Genomic DNA, 6,788 nt, shown 5'->3' on the forward strand with positions numbered 1-6,788 from the left:
ATTCAAGTAAAACAATTTCTTAGTGTTTTTCTTGTGGGAAATATTGCCTTCCACATGTATGGTATGTATGGGCGATCTCTCGAATTCAATTCAATTTAAATTTATTTATAAAGCACAACTAAACACAACTACCGTTGACCAATGTGCTGTACAAAGTAAGTAACCATTAACAGAATTAAAACATTTAAGACAAGGTCAGAAATAAAACAGCAAAGCAAATGCAAATCATGAATAATAAGCCAAATAAAAATTATTTTAACCTAGATTTAAAAATAGTGTAGGGGCGGTTCTGATTTCTGTAGGAAGACTATTCCAAAGTTTCGTGGCGGCTACGGCGAATACTCGATCACCCCTAGTCTTGAGTCTGGTTCTAGGAACCACTAAAAGCCTTAAATTGGCAGACCTAAGCACTCCTGTAGATTGGTGGTCTATCAACAGATCAGAGAGGTATGAGGGTGCTAAACCATTTAAAGACTTAAAAACCTATAAGAGCTTAAATTAATTTAAAATTAATCCTGTAGCGCACAGGTAACCAATGTAAAGACTGAAGGACGGGGTAATATGCTCACGCTTTCGAGCTCCTGTCAGGACTCTGGCAACCGCATTTTGAACCATCTGAAGGCGGTTTAAGGAAGATTGACTGATCCCCAAATAAAGAGAGTTACAATAATCAAGCCTCGTGGTGATAAAAGCATAGATTACTCTTTCAAAATTAGTAAAAGAAAGAAAGAACTTCATTTTTACCAGTGTTTGCAACTAATAGAAGCTTGACTTCACAACTTAGTTGGCTTGTCTATTAAGGCACTGTCCAACACCACACCCAGATTTTTCACGTACGGCTTTACATAAGGTGCCAGAACACCAGGATTTAGATTTGGTATACAGTGGCTACGTTTACATGCACAATTTTTGGTTCAATCAGACTGAATTCATTCCAATTGATGAATCTGAATGTAGTGTTTACATGAACGCTAAATAAAGTGATCGGGTTGATGTGCACGTTTATATGTCACAAGTTTCAAATCGGAATTGATTTTTTTTTTACATGCGCACACTGCACAAATATAGAGTTTCTCACTGTTTGCACATAATAACCACTCTCCTACACGGTTTCTTTGTTTTAAACAGCAGAATTAATATTTATCCATTTATGGATAAATACACATATAAACCGCTGTGCCGTGCTGCTCATATTTATCACGCAGTAAAAATGCCCCTCCTCGCGCCCAAAACGGGTTGCCTGTGGATGAGTATCCAAAACAAGGACTGGTGGGAGGTTGTTCTGCTCCACTTCACAGTTGCCGAGTGAAAGGAGAGTTTTATAATGACAGGACACGCATTTATACAACACTTTATTCAAAAGGAAGAGCCTCTTCGTTCCGCACGTCATACGTCATTACGCCATTTCTGCATCATTGCACATGTGCAGTCCTTTCAGTTTCGGGGTTCAATCCGATCGAGTGTTTACATGCACTCTCAATCGTATTAGAAAAGGAATAAACCACCCCCTTCAATCCGATCGAAATTTCCCAAACGCTCAATCGTATCGATTAAGGTGTTTACATGAAGGCTTTTCAGTCCGATTGAGCCGTTAATCCGATTACAAACAGATTATTTGGTTGCATGTAAACGTAGCTAGTGTGTATCAGAAAGGGGTAAACACCATGATCTCTGTTTTACTCTCATTCAGACTTAAACAATTTAGGGACATCCATGCTTTAACATCCAAGAGGCAGGAGGCCACCAGGTCTAATCCATTCTTATGTTTCAAAGGAAGATATATTTGTGTGTCATCTGCATAACAATGATAACTTATACCATATTTCTCAAAGATAGATCCGAGAGGAAGCATATACAAGGAAAATAACATGGGAGCTAGAGTAGAGCCTTGAGGGACCCCACAGGTCAAAGGTACAGAAGAAGAGTGAAATTTGCAAATATTAACTGAGAAACTCCTGTTTGTCAGATAAGACTGGAACCAATTTAAAGTATTAATTTCTTTGAAAAATGCGGGCTAAACTATGTCAGATGCTTCGAGGGTAAGATGTGCCAGTGTCAAAACTAATAGTGTTCAGAACCAATTTAGGGCTGAACCTCTAATGCCCACTACCTGTTCTAAGCGGGACAGAAGAACATTGTGGTCTACAGTGTCAAAAGCAGCGCTCAGTAGTACTTTCAGTAGTACTTTTTTTGGAAAGTCAGTTAGCCTCAGTTAGTGATGGAAATCATTGGATTCCTGCCAGATGAAATGAAAGTCGTGCATTGTGCCCAAAATTGAGTTTCAAAAATGATGGTCCAGGATAATGAGGTTAAATTACCCAGGTGCATTGCTTCCATGAACTTTATGCCCAGCCACTGGTAGAAATCATTCTATGCCATCTTTAGACAAGGCCCAATTTTTCTTATCATTGTCACTCATTTAAATACGACAGGTTTTTGGATAGATACTGGTAAAGTCAACATGAAATGATGTCTGTAACATTTTTTAATACAATAATGTGTCATTACAAGACGAAATGTGGGTCAGGACATAATTTTATCCATCTGAAATGAAATGGCTTGTGAAAAGTGGACCTTAGGTTCTAGAATAGATCCTGATGATTGAAGAGGATATTTTTCTCTTTTCCTAAAAAGAAAAGTTGTAAGTTGTTTTTTATAAAGATATTCATACTTTTGCAAAGACCTATTAAATTGATCAAAATGGCAGTAAAGACATTTCTAATGATTTTTTTTTTTTTTACTTTTTATTCATCGAGGAATCCTGGAAAAAAATGTTTCAAGGTTTCCACAAAGATATAAACACTGATAATAATAATAAATGTTTCTTGAGCATCAAATCAGCATATTCAAATTATTTCTGAAGGATCATGTGACACTGAAGACTGGAGTAATGAAGCTGAAAATTCAGCTTTGCCATCAGGAATAAATTACATTTTAAAGTATATTCAAATCGAAAAGTTATTTTAAATTGTAATAATATTTCATAATATTAATGATTTGTTATAATTTAAATCAAATAAATGCAGCCTTGATGAGCATAAGGACAAAAGCATAAAAAATTGTACTGCCCCCAAACTTTTGAACAGCAGTTTTCGAGAAGAGATTTGATCTGATGAATGTGTGTGTTATCAATAGCCTGCTGTTCTCACACATGTGCTTTTAGCTCGTTGAGTCACCGCTCACCATAATGACTGAACGCTGGCGGTCTGTTGCCATGTCAGTATGTAGGAGGAAATAGGGACATGGTGACAGAAGTATCACATCTATACTCATATACCCTCAGATGGATCTCAGCCCGGACTGTGACCGTTTAGCATTTAAAGGGTCTTTGAATGTCCTTGATTTTCTCATGTAAACGCCATATTTCAGGTAGCTATCTCCGTTTCACTGACCTTTAAAGGTCAACAAATTAAGGTGTTTCTGTTATATAGGTTTCATAATCTTTCCATCACTGAGAAACGCTGCCGGAGCTGCAGGCCTCATAAGGTATCATCACACACTGCTTTCTAAAAGCTCGCTGTGAGGACAAAACACAGCAGTCTTCAAATAATTATCTAATATTGCACTGTAGGCTTCAGTAAAGAGTGATATTTTTTGTTATATTGCAGCCATTTGCTAAAATCATTTAAGTTAAATTAACTTAAATGATTTTAGCAAATGGCTGCAATATAACAAAGAGTGAAAAATTTAAGGGGGTCTGAATACTTTCCGTACCCACTGTATATATGTAAGTTCATAAGTTTGGGGTCAGACTTGATTTTGTCCAGTTATACAAAGTGGTCTCTATATTAAAATATATGTGTGTGTGTGTGTGTGTGTGTGTGTATTATATACTACTGTTCTTAAGTTTGGGGTCAGTAAGATTTATTTATTTTCACTTTAAAAAAGATTTCATTACAATTTAAATTTTTGTTTAAATATTTATTTATTTGCTTTCTATACATCAAAGAATCCTGAAAAAAAGTACATATATTTTAGGTTGTAATAATATATCACAATATTACTGTTGTATTTTCAAAAACATGAGAAAAATCATGCCAACCTCAAACTTTTGAACAAGGCGTAAATTAATATATTTTAACTTTTTTTGTGTGTGTGGAAACTGGTGCATAATAAAACCAGGAATGTGCATTTTATATGTGAATATTACTAAAATAAATTTGCACTGCTTTTATTTTGTTGTAAGCACAAATTATATAAATGAACTGTATTTTGGCCGTTGGGTTGCTGCTGCTTTTATTCGGATCTGATGGACCAGGGACACGTGCAGGTTGGTAATGGAAATGGGAAATGTTCCCTGAAGCAGATGCAGTTATTAGTAAATGGGGCAAAGTCGGTTCTGAGTGCATGATGGGCTGTAAGGACTATATGCTGATTAAAAAACCATGCTGGTTAAAATTGTGGTTGGATATGTATGTCAAAGTTGCCCAGATTCTCTCAGTAGGTTTTCCATTTAACATCAGCTTGCCATCAGAGTCTCTGCAGGTTCTCAATGATGACTCATGAAGTTATAATAAACTGTTGCATGTGGTTGATCATCAGAAATGTGTCACAAAATGTAGGTCAGTGTGACGGTCTGGGATAAACCACTCTTGCTCCCTCGTGGCTCTTGCAGACATGATAGTTGGGAAATCAGATCTGCTGGAGGCAGATATAATAGGTATCAATAGAGAATCCCTGCTGACATAGTTGGACATCGCAAATAAAACACCCTCTTCCGTCGACATTGCACCTTTTCTTTAATCTTCTGCCAGATCCATCTCTTTAATCCAACTTTCAGATAGATCATGTAGAGATCCAGATGGATATGTTGGGTCTTTACCCTTATTGGTGTTCAAAAAGAAGCAGAGACACTAAATTCATCAGGAAGAAGTTCATTATTCAACAGTAATATTATAGGCCTACATTCTATTTATATAATAATTTATATAATTCATGTTAATAATATTGTGTAATATATCATTTTTACTGTACATTAAAATTGTCAAAAATAAGTATTGCTTTTATAATGTGTGTGTGTGTATATGTATGTATATATATATATATATATATATATTATAAAATTAATAAATATTTTTGACAATTTTAATGTAAAAGTACAATGTATATAATTTAATGTATTTATTGCATATTACGGTAGTTATCATAAAGTGGTGAAATCTTATGAAGTGTTAAAAAACACAACTGAGCAGTGTTCAGATATTAAACAGCACGTTAGGGAAAGTTTGTGTAAATCAAACGAAGATTTTCTCAGTACCTTCAGTATTAGTATTCAGTGGCACAGTTCTTATTGGCCCTCACTACTTTTATTTCCTTCACAGCAGGTTTTCTTCCTCCCTTCTGAAACCTCCGACCACTCTCTCGCTTTTTATTATCTGTTAAACCTCTGCAGTGAAACTTTCTAGGCCACAGTCTCAGGAGCAAGTTTTTGTGTATCTGAGCAGAAAAGTGCAATTACTTGTTCTTCATAAAGCTGCTCTCTCCTCTCAGACACGATCAAAAGCTGATTTCAAAACTGCTGACAGCTGTATTGTGTGTGAAGTCTTTCCACGAAAGTTGAACATGAACAGCTTGAAACATCTTTTAAAAAATGAATGGAATGTTTTATTCTTTCTACTCTGAATTAAAGTTTTTCTCTGTAATTCTTTTATATTCTCTCTTACTTTAGTTTCTTTCTTTCTGTTTTTCTACAGTACCTTTCACAAACGCACGTTTAAAAACCTCATTGTCTCAGTATCAATAGATGGCCTGATTTCACATTAAAGCTTGTCTAGTTCTGTCTGTGAGATGAGAGCAGGACACAGTTTCTTCCCGCAGAGGCCGTGAGCCCATCCCGTCCCAGACACTTTGGCAGAACCACTGCAGAAATCACCACATCAACTGTCACATTATGAACATTAATCAAACCCTATTGATTGTGCACTGATCGTCTATCAGTGTTGCCCTCAGATAAGATTTCATCTCTTTTCCAGTTAACTTTGATTGTATATTTGATGTGAATTTGTACATTAAATGTGTGAAAAAAATCGGTTACACTTTATTTCGATAGTCCACTTTAGACATTCTATTAACTATAAGTAACTTTGTAACTACATGTCAACTAATTCTCATTAATTTGCAACTACATGTCTACTAACTCTCAGAGTAGACTGTTAGGGTAGGTTTAGGGTTAGTAGAATGTTGACAAAGAAAGTGTTAGAAGATATAAAGTAGACAGTCTACTAATACTCTACTAACTGCTAGTTGACATGTAGTTGCAAAGTTACTTACTGTTAATAGAATGTCTAAAGTGGACTATCAAAATAAAGTGTTACCAAAAAATCATTATAAATTAAAACAAAAATATGATATACTGTAAGAGAACAAAAACAAGTGAGGGAAAAAACTTTTTTTTAAATCAAAATTGTAATATACTAAAGCTAATAGAGGTTTTTTTTTTTTTTAAATGATGATAAAAGTAAATGTAAATCAGAAGCAAATACTTTTACAATTGGGCGAATGTGTCAGTTACCCATCATACAAGTAAACTTTATCTAGCTCCTTATTGCCAGAAACATTAGAGTGAAAAAGAACCTTAATGGCAGAAATATTGCACATCTGGAAAAACAAGAAATATGGATGGGGAAATTTGAAAGTGAAAGTGACGTGACATGTGGCCAAGTATGATGACCCATACTCGGAATTAGTGCTCTGCATTGATCCCATCCAAAGTGCACACACACAGCAGTGAACACACACACACCGTGAACACAGCGAGCCAGCAGTGGGCAGCCAATGCTGCGGCGCCC

Source organism: Sinocyclocheilus rhinocerous, unplaced genomic scaffold (assembly GCF_001515625.1).
Source record: "Sinocyclocheilus rhinocerous isolate Xijiao unplaced genomic scaffold, SAMN03320098_v1.1 scaffold899, whole genome shotgun sequence".
Classification (NCBI taxonomy): domain Eukaryota; kingdom Metazoa; phylum Chordata; class Actinopteri; order Cypriniformes; family Cyprinidae; genus Sinocyclocheilus; species Sinocyclocheilus rhinocerous.